This window comes from Taudactylus pleione, unplaced genomic scaffold, assembly GCF_031769625.1.
Source record: "Taudactylus pleione unplaced genomic scaffold, aTauple2 ptg000706l, whole genome shotgun sequence".
Classification (NCBI taxonomy): Eukaryota; Metazoa; Chordata; class Amphibia; order Anura; family Myobatrachidae; genus Taudactylus; species Taudactylus pleione.
The window spans coordinates 115,808-130,463 of record NW_028285108.1 but is presented as its reverse complement, the minus strand read 5'-3'; positions in this window follow the sequence as shown (position 1 = coordinate 130,463).

Here is a 14,656-nt window from a genome sequence, read left to right as displayed (position 1 = left end):
GAGAAAGAGACAGAGAAAGAGAGAGAGATAGGGGAGAGGGAAGGAGAGAAAGAAAGAGGGAGAGAGAAAGAGAAAGAGAGAGAGAAAAAGAGAGAGAGAGAGAAAAAAGAGAGAAAGAGACAGAGAAAGAAAAAGAGAGAGAGAGAAAAAGAGAGAGAGAAGAGAGAGAGAGAGGGGGAGAGGGAGGGAGAGAGAGAAATAAAGAGAGAGAAGCAAAGGAGAGAGAGAGAGAGAGAGAAAGAGAAAGATAGAGGGGGAGAGAGGGATAGAGAAAGAGAGAAAGAGAGAGAAAGGGAGAGAAAGAAAGGGAGAGAGAGAGAAAAAGAGAGAGAGAAAAGAGAGAAAGAGACAGAGAAAGAAAAAGAGAGAGAGAGAGAGAAAAAGAGAGAAAGAGGGGGGAGGGGGAGGGAGAGAGAAAGAAAGAGAGAGAAACAAAGGAGAGGGAGAGAGAGAGAAAGAGAAAGATAGAGGGAGAGAGAGGGAGAGAGAAAGAGAGAGAAAGGGAGAGAAAGAAAGGGAGAGAGAAAAAGAGAGAGAGAGAAAAAAGAGAGAAAGAGACAGAGAAAGAAAAAGATAGAGAGAGAAAGAGAGAGAGAGAGGGGAGCAGAGGGAGGGAGAGAGAGAAAGAAAGTAAGAGAAACAAAGGAGAGGGAGAGAGAGAGAGAAAGAGAAAGATAGAGGGGGAGAGAGGGATAGAGAAAGAGAGAAAGGGAGAGAAAGAAAGAGAGAGAGAAAAAAAGAGAGAGAGAGAGAGAAAGAGAACAATGTACTGTAGTGTACAGTACTGTACTTACGCAGACTCTCGCTGGGGCCGGCATGGGGTACGGTCTACGGAACTGTGGGAAAAAAACATGTAAAGAGAGAGAAAGAGAGAGAGAGAGAAAAAAGAGAGAGAAAGAGGGAGGGAGAGAGAGAGATAGAGGGGGAGAGAGAAATAGAGAGGGAGAGAGAAAGAAAGAGAGAGGGGGAGAGGGCGAGAGAGAAAGACAGAGGGAGAGAGAAAAAGAAAGAGAGAGAGAGGGGGAGAGGGAAGGAGAGAAAGAAAGAGGGAGAGAGAAAGAGAAAGAGAGAGAGAAAGACAGAGGGAGAGAGAAAGAGAAAAAGAGAGAGGGAGAGGGAGGGAGAGAAAGAAAGAGGGAGAGAGAAAGAAAGAGAGAGAGCCGGAGAGGGCGAGAGAGAAAGACAGAGGGAGAGAGAAATAGAAAGAGAGAGAGAGGGGGGAGAGGGAAGGAGAGAAAGAAAGAGGGAGAGAGAAAGAGAGAGAGAAAAAGAGAGAGAGAGGGGGGAGAGAAAGACAGAGGGAGAGAGAAAGAGAAAAAAAGAGAGAGAGGGGGGAGAGGGAGGGCGAGAGAGACAGAGGGAGAGAGAAAAAGAAAAAGAGAGAGAGAGGGATAGAGGGCGAGAGAGAAAGACAGAGGGAGAGAGAAAGAGAAAGAGAGAGAGGGGGAGAGGGCGAGAGAGAAAGACAGAGGGAGAGAGAGAGAGAGAGAAAGAGAAAGAGAGAGAGAAAGAGAGAGAGAAAAAGAAAGGTTTACTGGATTCGCTGCTCTCCAGCTCCATAATCACAATATGGAGGTGTTCTGCATAAAGAAAATAATAATACAGTAATGTACAGTACTCAGTGGGATAATACATGTCGTCATTAAGGAGCATTTGAAAACAAGAGTTCAGACCTCTATTCCAAATTGGAGAGGGATTACGGTACAGTACTGTAGATGGCCTTAGGGAATTAGCTATTGATTAAAATACAAACCAATACAGTATACTGTAGTACAAAAACTACTGCAGTCTGTCAAGCTGGCATTGGGCCCAACATAAAACAGTATGGTACTGTACTGTACTGTATATAAAAAAATATACAGTCCAGTAAAGTACTGTATGACCAAGTGGTGCAACGTCACACATAGGCTATGTGGGTGGCACTGTCACCACCCCATGAGCTGTACAAGATGGCACATGCGCATGACACTGGAGCCCGAACCCAGCGGTAAGTACGGTATTAATAAATACAGTACCAGTAGAATTTTCGTTTGTATCACAGTGATACTAAATGAAAATTCCCCCTGGTATTTCCCTTCATTTGTAAATGGGTCACAGAGTGAGAAGTGATAAGATACCAGCAAATCAGCTCCCAAATTTCATTTTTCAAACACAGCCTGTGAGATGACAGTTGGGAGCTGATTGGAGACCCCTGAATCTGTCCATGACGTACAGTAATAATGTCAGACTTAAAGGGGGCAGGCCCAGCACAGAAAAAATAGTGTGTACAGTACTGTAGGTTAACATAGATTTGGTCGACAGACATTAGAATGGTGGATCAATCAACTTGCCTTTTGTTACTGTAGGTTTATTAATCAAACAAGCCATGTCGACCAATAGTGTGTCACCCTTTAGTCCATGTACAGTACAGTACTGTAGATTTAATCAGCCTGTCAATCAAATATCTGCCAGTCATGTCAGTATGTGGTAACAACTGTCAGTCATCGTCAGATACTGTAGTATCCAACACCCTACAGTGGGGGGGAGAGGGAGGGGTGGAGAGGGAGAGAGAAAGACAGAGAGAAAAAGAGAGAGAAAGGGAGGGAGAGGGAGAGAGAAAGACAGAGAGAGAGAGAGAGAGAGAGAGACTGACAAGGGAAAAAAAGGAGAGATACACAGTGCTATAGAAAACAATGTGGTGTACTGCACTTACACGGCACGGAGACGCCACTGGGTGGTGGTGGGGTTGCCGCCAGTGCTGATGGTGGTAGGACTGTGGAAAAAGAACAGTTTCCATCAAAACCATTTGGAAACAAATAAACTGTATAATGGTGCGTACACACTACACGATATGCTCCCTGAGTCGTCCACTTTATCGCCCAGTGTGTATGCACCATAAATCTTGAACAGAGCCTCCATAACAACAAAAACAAACACAGACAGAGGGAGAAAAAGAAAGAGGGAGGGGGAGAGGGAGGGGGGGGAGTGAGAGAGAAAGACAGAGAGAGAAAGAGAGAGAAAGGGAGGGAGGGAGAGAGGGAGAGAGAAAGATAGAGAGAGAGAGAGAGAGAGAGAGACTGACAAGGGATAAAAAGGAGAGAAAAAGTGAGAGGGAGGGAGAGAAAGACAAAGAGGGAGAGAGAAAGAGAGAGGGAAAAAGAGAGAGAGAGAGAGAGAGGGAGAGAGAAAGAGAGAGAGAGGGGGGAGAGGGAGGGACAGAAAGACAGAGAGGGAGAGAGAAAAAGAGAGACAGAAAAAGATAAAGTACTGTACTTACGCGTATAGAGGCCAGGGAGCTGTGGCTCTTGTTACTCCTGTTTGAATTTTTTTACTGTGTGTTTAAGAAAAAACCGATTATACGGTAGAAAAAATAACACCTCCATACATAACACCAATACAAACACACAAAAAACGAGAGTGATACAGTAGAAGACAATTTACAGTACTGTATACTGTAGTAGTGTAAGGTACAGTACTTACGCGGGCAAAAACCAAAATTTGGGTCAGTGGGGGGTTGGCGATGGGGCTTTTGTTGCAGAACTGTGGGGGGAAAAAAACAATGTTCCTGTTACAGAAGTACAGTAGAGAACGAATTACAGTAGGGCCTGATTCAGATCCGCGCGCAACCGGGTCGATTGTCTGGCAGAGCGCACGCGAGCCCCGGAGCAAGTGAGATGGGTCTTTGTAGTACGGGAGGGAGAGAGAAACACTGTGAAAGTAAAAAAAAGGAGTGCGATACAGTAGAAGACAATGTACAGTAGTGTATGGTACAGTACTTACACAAAATGGATTGCCTCCTTTTCCAGTCATCCATGGGAGGCTGGTGCCCTTCTGTGCCTTGCACTGTGGGTAAAAAAAATTGTCATTTTGCATGAAAACAATATGGAAAAATGTCAATAGTTCAGCCTGACAGTACTATTACTACTGTATTATTACACTTTAATGACAGTATCCACTTACTGTACAGTGTGGGACATGGGCATTAGACCAGGTACTGTATACAGTATATGAGGCGATATTGTTCGTCACAGTGCCGGCGTTGTCAAGTGTACCCTATGCACACTTGCTGATGCCGGCAGTGAAGAAAGACAAGGGGGTGGGAGGGTTAACAATATCCATAGATTGACCTGCATGTACAGCCCACTGCGGATATCGTTGATGCCCTGGGGGAGCGCGCACATGCATCCTTGGTGATTTACTGCATATAGTACACACTACATGATATGAACAATACTGTATAATGTACTGTACTGTATCATTGAACAATATTGTTAGCGTTCATCCAAATCGTCTAGCGTGTATGCACCTAAAGACAGAGAGAAAGATGGAAAGAAAGAATTAGCATGTATTGAGAAGAGGTTGGAGATGCATGGAGAGAGAGACAGTAAGTATACAGTGGTAGAACAATGTAATGTACACTACTGTACTTACAGATCGTGGCAGGGGTGCTGCCTGCCTCCACGATAAAGCAGTCATCTGTGTGTCAAAGAAAAACAAATGTTGACAAGTCAAAAATTTTATGAAAACACACGAGAGAGAGAGAAAAAAAGAGAGAAAGAGACAGAAAAAGAAAAAGAGAGAGAGAGAACAATGTACTGTATATACGCAGACTCTCGCTGGGGCTGGCTGGTGGTACGGTCTCTGTAACTGTGGGGAAAAAAATTTAATTTTCCCTGAAAACACACGAGAGAGTGACAGAAAGGGAGGGAGGGAGAGAGGGAGAGACAGAGAGAGAGGGAGAGGGAGGGAGAGAAAGAAAGAGAGGGAGGGAGGGAGAGAAAGAAAGAGAGAGAGGGAGAAAGAGAGAGAGAGAAAGAGAGAGAAAAAGAGAGAGCGAGAGAGAGAGAGAGAAAGAGAGAGAGAGGGGGCGAGAGGGAGGGAGAGAGAGAAAGAAAGAGAGAGAAACAAAGGAGAGTAAGAGAGAGAGAGAGAAAGAGAAAGATAGAGGGGGAGAGAGGGATAGAGAAAGAGAGAAAAAGAGAGAAAGGGAGAGAAAGAAAGGGAGAGAGAGAGAGAAAGAGTGAGAGAGAAAAAAGAGAGAAAGAGACAGAGAAAGAAAAAAGAGAGAGAGAGAAAAAGAGAGAGAGAGAAAAAAGAGAGAAAGAGACAGTGAAAGAAAAAGAGAGAGAGAGAAAAAGAGAGAGAGAAAGAGAGAGAGAGAGAGAGAGAGAGGGGGGAGAGGGAGGGAAAGAGAGAAAGAAAGAGAGAGAAACAAAGGAGAGGTAGAGAGAGAGAAAAAGAAAGATAGAGGGGGAGAGAGGGATAGAGAAAGAGAGAAAGAGAGAGAAAGGGAGAGAAAGAAAGAGGGAGAGAGAGAAAAAAAGAGAGAGAGAAAGAGAACAATGTACTGTAGTGTACAGTACTGTACTTACGCAGACTCTCGCTGGGGCCGGCATGGGGTACGGTCTCTGGAACTGTGGGAAAAAAATCATGTAAAGAGAGAGAGAGAAAAAGAGAGAGAGAAAAAGAGAGAGAGAAAGAGAGAGAGAGGGGGGAGAGGGAGAGAGAGAGAGAAAGAAAGAGAGAGAAACAAAGGAGAGGGAGATAGAGAGAAAGATAGAGGGGGAGAGAGGGATAGAGAAAGAGAAAGGGAGAGAGAGAGAAAAAAGAGAAAGAGACAGAGAAAAAAAAAAGAGAGAAAGAGAGAGGGAGGGGGGGAGAGGGAAGGAAAGAAAGAGGGAGAGAGAAAGAGAAAGATAGAGGGGGAGAGAGGGAGAAAAAGAAAGAGAGAGAGAGAGAAAAAGAGAGAGAGAGAGAGAAAGAGAACAATGTACTGTAGTGTACAGTACTGTACTTACGCAGACTCTCGCTGGGGCCGGCATGGGGTAGGTCTCTGGAACTGTGGGAAAAAAAATCATGTAAAGAGAGAGAGAGAAAAAGAGAGATAGAAACAAAGAAGAGGGAGAGAGAGAGAAAGATAGAGGGGGAGAGAGGGATAGAGTAAAAGAAAGGGAGAGAAAGAAAGGGAGAGAGAGAAAAAAAGAGAGAGAGAAAAAAGAGAGAAAGAGACAGAGAAAGAGAGAGAGATGGGGGAGAGGGAAGGAGAGAAAGAAAGAGGGAGAGAGAAAGAGAAAGAGAGAGAGAAAAAGAGAGAGAGAGAAAAAAGAGAAAAAGAGACAGAGAAAGAAAAAGAGAGAGAGAGAAAAAGAGAGAGAAAAAGAGAGAGAAAGAGAGAGAGAGAGGGGGAGAGGGAGGGAGAGAGAGAAATAAAGAGAGAGAAGCAAAGGAGAGGGAGAGAGAAAGAGAAAAGAGAAAGATAGAGGGGGAGAGAGGGATAGAGAAAGAGAGAAAGAGAGAGAAAGGGAGAGAAAGAAAGGGAGAGAGAGAGAAAAAGAGAGAGAGAGAAAAAAGAGAGAAAGAGACAGAAAGAAAAAGAGAGAGAGAGAGAAAAAAAGAAAAAGAGGGAGGGAGAGAGAAAGAAAGAGAGAGAAACAAACGAGAGGGAGAGAGAGAGATAGAGGGAGAGAGAGGGATAGAGAAAGAGAGAGAAACGGAGAGAAAGAAAGGGAGAGAGAGTGAGTGAAAAAGAGAGAGAGAGAAAGAGAACAATGCAAAAAATCATGTAAAGAGAGAGAGAGAAAAAGAGAGAGAGAAAAAGAGAGAGAGAAAGAGAGAGAGAGAGGGGGGAGAGGGAGGGAGAGAGAGAAAGAAAGAGAGAGAAACAAAGGAGAGGGAGATAGAGAGAAAGAGAAAGATAGAGGGGGAGAGAGGGATAGAGAAAGAGAAAGGGAGAGAAAGAAAGGGAGAGAGAGAGAAAAAAGAGAAAGAGACAGAGAAAAAAAAAGAGAGAAAGAGAGAGGGAGGGGGGGAGAGGGAAGGAAAGAAAGAAAGAGGGAGAGAGAAAGAGAAAGATAGAGGGGGAGAGAGGGAGTAAAAGAAAGAGAGAGAGAGAGAAAAAGAGAGAGAGAGAAAGAGACAGAGATAGAAAAAGAGAGAGAGAAAGAGAGAGGGAGGGGGGAGAGGGAAGGAAAGAAAGAAAGAGGGAGAGAGAAAGAGAAAGAGAGAGAAAAAGAGAGAGAGAGAAAGACAGAGGGAGAGAGAAAGAGAAAAAGAGAGAGAGAGAGGAGGGAGAGGGAGGGAGAGAGAAAGAAAGAGAGAGAAACAAAGGAGAGGGAGAGAGAGAGAAAGAGAAAGATAGAGGGGGAGAGAGGGATAGAGAAAGAGAGAGAAAGGGAGAGAAAGAAAGAGAGAGAGAGAAAAAGAGAGAGAGAGAAAGAGAACAATGTACTGTAGTGTATAGTACTGTACTTACGCAGACTCTCGCTGGGGCCGGCATGGGGTAGGAGAGAGAAAAAGAGAGAGAGAAACAAAGGAGAAGGAGAGAGAGAGAAAGATAGAGGGGGAGAGAGGGATAGAGAAAGAGAAAGGGAGAGAAAGAAAGGGAGAGAGAGAGAAAAAGAGAGAGAGAGAAAAAGAGAGAAAGAGACAGAGAATGAGAGAGAGATGGGGAGAGGGAAGGAGAGAAAGAAAGAGGGAGAGAGAAAGAGAAAGAGAGAGAGAAAAAGAGAGAGAAAAAAAGAGAGAAAGAGACAGTGAAAGAAAAAGAGAGAGAGAGAAAAAGAGAGAGAAAAAGAGAGAGAGAAAGAGAGAGAGAGGGGGGAGAGGGAGGGAGAGAGAGAAATAAAGAGAGAGAAGCAAAGGAGAGGGAGAGAGAGAGAAAAAGAGAAAGATAGAGGGGGAGAGAGGGATAGAGGAAGAGATAAAGAGAGAGAAAGGGAGAAAAAGAAAGGGAGAGAGAGAGAAAAAGAGAGAGAGAGAAAAAAGAGAGAAAGAGACAGTGAAAGAAATAGAGAGAGAGAGAAAAAGAGAGAGAGAAAGAGAGAGAGAGAGAGGGGGGAGAGGGAGGGAAAGAGAGAAAGAAAGAGAGAGAAACAAAGGAGAGGGAGAGAGAGAAAGAGAAAGATAGAGGGGGAGAGAGGGATAGAGAAAGAGAGAAAGAGAGAGAAAGGGAGAGAAAGAAAGAGGGAGAGAGAGAAAAAGAGAGAGAGAGAAAGAGAACAATGTACTGTAGTGTACAGTACTGTACTTACGCAGACTCTCGCTGGGGCCGGCATGGGGTACGGTCTCTGGAACTGTGGGAAAAAAATCATGTAAAGAGAGAGAGAGACAAAGAGAGAGAGAAAAAGAGAGAGAGAAAGAGAGAGAGAGAGGGGGGAGAGGGAGGGAGAGAGAGAAAGAAAGAGAGAGAAACAAAGGAGAGGGAGATAGAGAGAAAGATAGAGGGGGAGAGAGGGATAGAGAAAGAGAAAGGGAGAGAAAGAAAGGGAGAGAGAGAGAAAAAGAGAGAGAGAGAAAAAGAGAGAAAGAGACAGAGAATGAGAGAGAGATGGGGAGAGGGAAGGAGAGAAAGAAAGAGGGAGAGAGAAAGAGAAAGAGAGAGAGAAAAAGAGAGAGAGAAAAAAAGAGAGAAAGAGACAGTGAAAGAAAAAGAGAGAGAGAGAAAAAGAGAGAGAAAAAGAGAGAGAGAAAGAGAGAGAGAGGGGGGAGAGGGAGGGAGAGAGAGAAATAAAGAGAGAGAAGCAAAGGAGAGGGAGAGAGAGAGAAAAAGAGAAAGATAGAGGGGGAGAGAGGGATAGAGAAAGAGAAAGGGAGAGAGAGAGAAAAAAGAGAAAGAGACAGAGAAAAAAAAAGAGAGAAAGAGAGAGGGAGGTGGGGAGAGGGAAGGAAAGAAAGAAAGAGGGAGAGAGAAAGAGAAAGATAGAGGGGGAGAGAGGGAGAAAAAGAAAGAGAGAGAGAGAGAAAAAGAGAGAGAGAGAGAAAGAGAACAATGTACTGTAGTGTACAGTACTGTACTTACGCAGACTCTCGCTGGGGCCGGCATGGGGTAGGTCTCTGGAACTGTGGGAAAAAAAATCATGTAAAGAGAGAGAGAGAAAATGAGAGATAGAAACAAAGAAGAGGGAGAGAGAGAGAAAGATAGAGGGGGAGAGAGGGATAGAGTAGAAGAAAGGGAGAGAAAGAAAGGGAGAGAGAGAAAAAAAGAGAGAGAGAAAAAAGAGAGAAAGAGACAGAGAAAGAGAGAGAGATGGGGGAGAGGGAAGGAGAGAAAGAAAGAGGGAGAGAGAAAGAGAAAGAGAGAGAGAAAAAGAGAGAGAGAGAAAAAAGAGAGAAAGAGACAGAGAAAGAAAAAGAGAGAGAGAGAAAAAGAGAGAGAAAGAGAGATAGAGAGGGGGAGAGGGAGGGAGAGAGAGAAATAAAGAGAGAGAAGCAAAGGAGAGGGAGAGAGAAAAGAGAAAAGAGAAAGATAGAGGGGGAGAGAGGGATAGAGAAAGAGAGAAAGAGAGAGAAAGGGAGAGAAAGAAAGGGAGAGAGAGAGAAAAAGAGAGAGAGAAAAAAGAGAGAAAGAGACAGAGAAAGAAAAAGAGAGAGAGAGAGAAAAAAAGAAAAAGAGGGTGGGAGAGGGAGGGAGAGAGAAAGAAAGAGAGAGAAACAAACGAGAGGGAGAGAGAGAGAAAGAGAAAGATAGAGGGAGAGAGAGGGATAGAGAAAGAGAGAGAAACGGAGAGAAAGAAAGGGAGAGAGAGAGAAAAAGAGAGAGAAAAAAGAGAAAGAGACAGAGATAGAAAAAGAGAGAGAGAAAGAGAGAGGGAGGGGGGAGAGGGAAGGAAAGAAAGAAAGAGGGAGAGAGAAAGAGAAAGAGAGAGAGAAAAAGAGAGAGAGAGAAAGACAGAGGGAGAGAGAAAGAGAAAAAGAGAGAGAGAGGGGGGAGAGGGAGGGAGAGAGAAAGAAAGAGAGAGAGAAACAAAGGAGAGGGAGAGAGAGAGAAAGAGAAAGATAGAGGGGGAGAGAGGGATAGAGAAAGAGAGAGAAAGGGAGAGAAAGAAAGAGAGAGAGAGAAAAAGAGAGAGAGAGAAAGAGAACAATGTACTGTAGTGTATAGTACTGTACTTACGCAGACTCTCGCTGGGGCCGGCATGGGGTAGGAGAGAGAAAAAGAGAGAGAGAAACAAAGGAGAGGGAGAGAGAGAAAGATAGAGGGGGAGAGAGGGATAGAGAAAGAGAAAGGGAGAGAAAGAAAGGGAGAGAGAGAGAAAAAGAGAGAGAGAGAAAAAAGAGAGAAAGAGACAGAGAATGAGAGAGAGATGGGGAGAGGGAAGGAGAGAAAGAAAGGGAGAGAGAAAGAGAAAGAGAGAGAGAAAAAGAGAGAGAGAAAAAAAAGAGAGAAAGAGACAGTGAAAGAAAAAGAGAGAGAGAGAAAAAGAGAGAGAAAAAGAGAGAGAGAAAGAGAGAGAGAGAGAGGGGGGAGAGGGAGGGAGAGAGAGAAATAAAGAGAGAGAAGCAAAGGAGAGGGAGAGAGAGAGAAAAAGAGAAAGATAGAGGGGGAGAGAGGGATAGAGAAAGAGATAAAGAGAGAGAAAGGGAGAAAAAGAAAGGGAGAGAGAGAGAAAAAGAGAGAGAGAGAGAGAGAAAAAAAGAGAGAAAGAGGGTGGGAGAGGGAGGGAGAGAGAAAGAAAGAGAGAGAAACAAAGGAGAGGGTGAGAGAGAGAAAGAGAAAGATAGAGGGAGAGAGAGGGATAGAGAAAGGGAGAGAAAGAAAGGGAGAGAGAGAGAAAAAGAGAGAAAAAGACAGAGAAAGAAAAAGAGAGAGAGAAAGAGAGAGAGAGGGGGCAGAGGGAGGGAGAGAGAGAAAGAAAGAGAGAGAAACAAAGGAGAGGGAGAGAGAGAAAGAAAGAGAAAGATAGAGGGGGAGAGAGGGATAGAGAAAGAGAGAAAGAGAGAGAAAGGGAGAGAAAGAAAGAGAGAGAGAGAGAAAAAAAAGAGAGAGAGAGAGAGAAAGAGAACAATGTACTGTAGTATACAGTACTGTACTTACGCAGACTCTCGCTGGGGCCGGCATGGGGTACGGTCTATGGAACTGTGGGAAAAAAAACATGTAAAGAGAGAGAAAGAGAGAGAGAGAGGAAAAAAGAGAGAGAAAGAGGGAGGGAGAGAGAGAGATAGAGGGGGAGAGAGAAAGAGAGAGGGAGAGAGAAAGAAAGAGAGAGGGGTGAGAGGGCGAGAGAGAAAGACAGATGGAGAGAGAAAGAGAAAGAGAGAGAGAGGGGGAGAGGGAAGGAGAGAAAGAAAGAGGGAGAGAGAAAGAGAAAGAGAGAAAAAGAGAGAGAGAGAAAGACAGAGGGAGAGAGAAAGAGAAAAAGAGAGAGAGAGAGAGGGGGGAGAGAGGGAGGCAGAGAAAGAAAGAGGGAGAGAGAAAGAAAGAGAGAGAGGGGGAGAGGGCGAGAGAGAAAGACAGAGGGAGAGAGAAAGAGAAAGAGAAAGAGAAGGGGGAGAGGGAAGGAGAGAAAGAAAGAGGGAGAGAGAAAGAGAGAGAGAAAAAGAGAGAGAGAGAGGGGGGAGAGAGAGGGAGAGAAAGACAGAGGGAGAGAGAAAGAGAAAAAGAGAGAGAGAGAGCGGGGATAGGGAGGGAGAGAAAGACAGAGGGAGAGAGAAAGAGAAAAAAAGAGAGAGAGAGAGAGAGAGGGGGAGAGGGCGAGAGAGAAAGACAGAGGGAGAGAGAAAGAGAAAGAGAGAGAGGGGGAGAGGGCGAGAGAGAAAGACAGAGGGAGAGTGAGAGAGAGAGAGAGAGAGAGAGAGAGAAAGAGAGAGAGAAAGAGAGAGAAAGAGAGAGAAAGAGAGAGAGAGGGAAAAAGAAAGGTTTACTGAATTCGCTGCTCTCCAGCTCCACTATCACAATATGGAGGTGTTCTGCATAAAGAAAATAATAATACAGTATTGTACAGTACTCAGTGGGAAAGTAGAGGGTAAACATACTCAACTGTAACATTACTACAGTATATACTGTACTGTATTACAGTATTAATACAAAATGTCCTACAGTATAAAACTGTATACAGTACTTACTTGGCTGGGGAGGGGAGTCTGGGTCCTCCTCTTGCCCTGGGGAGGGCTGAGGCCCTTCAATGTCTTCAACTAAAATACACAAGGACAGAAACAAATATTGTGTAAGGAGAAGACGTTGGAGATGTTTTTAGAGAGAAAGAGAGAAAGAGAAAAACAGAGGGAGAGAGGGAGAGAGAAAGAAAGGGAGAAAGAGAAAAAGAGAGAGAGACAGAAACAGAGGGAGACAGGGAGAGAGAGAAAGAGAGAGAGAGAGAAAAAGAAAGAGAGAAAAACAGGGAAAGAGAGCGAAAAAGAGAGAGAGAGAGGAAAATTAAAGAGAGAGAAAGATAAAGGGAAAGAGGGAGAGAGAGAGAAAGAAAGAGAGAGAGAGATAAAGAGAGAGAAAGAGAGAGAGAGAGAAACAGAGGGAGAGAGAAAGAGAGAGAGATAAAGAGAGAGAGAGAGAAAGAGAGAGAGAGCTAAAGAGAGAAAAAGAGATAGAGAAAGAGAGAGAAAAACAGAGGGAGAGAAAGAGAGAGAGAGATAAAGAGAGAAAAAGAGAGAGAGAAACAGAGGGAGAGAGAAAGAGAGAGAGAGATAAAGAGAGAGAGAGAGAAAGAGAGAGAGAGAGCTAAAGAGAGAAAAAGAGATAGAGAAAGAGAGAGAAAAACAGAGGGAGAGAAAGAGAGAGAGATAAAGAGAGAAAAAGAGAGAGAGAAAGAGAGAGAGAAAAACAGAGGGAGGGAGAGAGAGAGAGAGAGAGAGAAATACAGTACTGTAGAAAAAAATGTGGTGTAGTGTACTTACACGGCCAGATGAGGCCACTGGGCCCGGGGATATACCCTTGACTTGGTGATACTGTTAAAAAAAATAATGTTACTATTACACTAGTACAGAAAAGAGAGACACTGAGAAAGAGAGAGAGAGATTATGAGAGAAAGAGAAAGATACCGTAGGTAGAGAGAGACTGACAAGGGAAGAAAAGGAGAGATACAGTATACAGTGCTGTAGAAAACAATGTGGTGTACTGTACTTACATGGCATGGGGCTTCCTGCAGCCTCCTCATCAATGATGAGTCTGTCTGTGTGTACAGTATAAGAAAAAAAATATTATACAAAATATCAAAAAGGCAGTAGCATGACACTATTTTGTCCATACTGTAACTGTTGTAATCATTACCACTGTCATTTGAGGAGGAGGCTGCAGAAGGTGGTGGTGGTGGTGGTCGTGGAGGTAGGACTGTGGAAAAAGAACACTATACTGTCAGTTTCACTCAAAACCATTTTGAAACAAATAAACTGTACAAATCTTGACCAGAGTCTCCATAACACCAAAAACAAACACACAAATGAGAGAGAGAAAGAGAGAGAGAGAGAAAGGAGAGAGAGAGAGAACAGTGTACAGTAGTGTGTACTGTACTTACTCCGAAAATTCAGCCCACTGTGCCCGGCTGCTGGCGGTGGTGTGGGTGGTGGCAGTGGTGGTGGCGGCGGTTGTGGCGCTGCCGGGGTAGGGGGTGCTGCTTGCCCTGTGGGGAAAAATACATGTCGTCATTAAGGAGCATTTGAAAACAAGAGTTCAGACCTCTGTTCCAAATTGGAGAGGAATTACGGTACAGTACTGTAGATGGCCTTAGGGAATTAGCTATTGATTAAAATACAAACCAATACAGTATACTGTAGTACAAAAACTACTGTAGTCTGTGACGCTGGCATTGGGCCCAACATAAAACAGTATGGTACTGTACTGTACTGTATATAAAAAAATATACAGTCCAGTAAAGTACTGTATGACCAAGTGGTGCAACGTCACACATAGGCTATGTGGGTGGCACTGTCACCACCCCACGAGCTGTACAAGATGGCACATGCGCATGACTCTGGAGCCCGAACCCAGCAGTAAGTACGGTATTAATAAATACAGTACCAGTGGAATTTTCGTTTGTATCACAGTGATACTAAACGAAAATTCCCCCTGGTATTTCCCTTCGTTTGTAAATGGGTCACAGAGTGAAAAGTGATAAGATACCAGCAAATCAGCTCCCAAATTTCATTTTTCAAACACAGCCTGTGAGATGACAGTTGGGAGCTGATTGGAGACCCCTGAATCTGTCCATGACATACAGTAATAATGTCAGACTTAAAGGGGGCAGGCCCAGCACAGAAAAATAGTGTGTACAGTACTGTAGGTTAACATAGATTTGGTCGACAGACATTAGAATGGTGGATCAATCAACTTGCCTTTTGTTACTGTAGGTTTATTAATCAAACAAGCCATGTCGACCAATAGTGTGTCACCCTTTAGTCTATGTACAGTACAGTACTGTAGATTTAATCAGCCTGTCAATCAAATATCTGCCAGTCATGTCAGTATGTGGTAACAACTGTCAGTCATCGTCAGATACTGTAGTATCCAACACCCTACAGTGCAGTGTACAGTAATGTAGAGTATGTCAGAGTCGTGCATTGTACTGTATTTGTATACAGTATACTGTAATTCATGTGATTATACAGCAACACTTTACTTACTGCGCCTTATACGCCTCCTGATTCGTTCTAGGCAAGGCATGTCCCTCCTCAGCAGGTCACTCCACCTGCGCTGCAGTGAGCGGACGTTGCGGCGCAGGCCGTATAGCCGTAGTATTTCTCGGCTCGCACTTCTGTAAGCGAGCTCTTTGTCTTGGTTTGTGGCGAAGGCTTGGTCCCGCCACTTCACCAAGACAAAGAGCTCGCCTGAGGAGAACCTTCGTGCCCTCATAGCAGCCATTTTCAATAGCCAGTGACGCACATCGTACTTCGCACAGCGCATAACGTACGACGCACGTCGACACTAATTCACTCGTTACGGCAGGCGTAT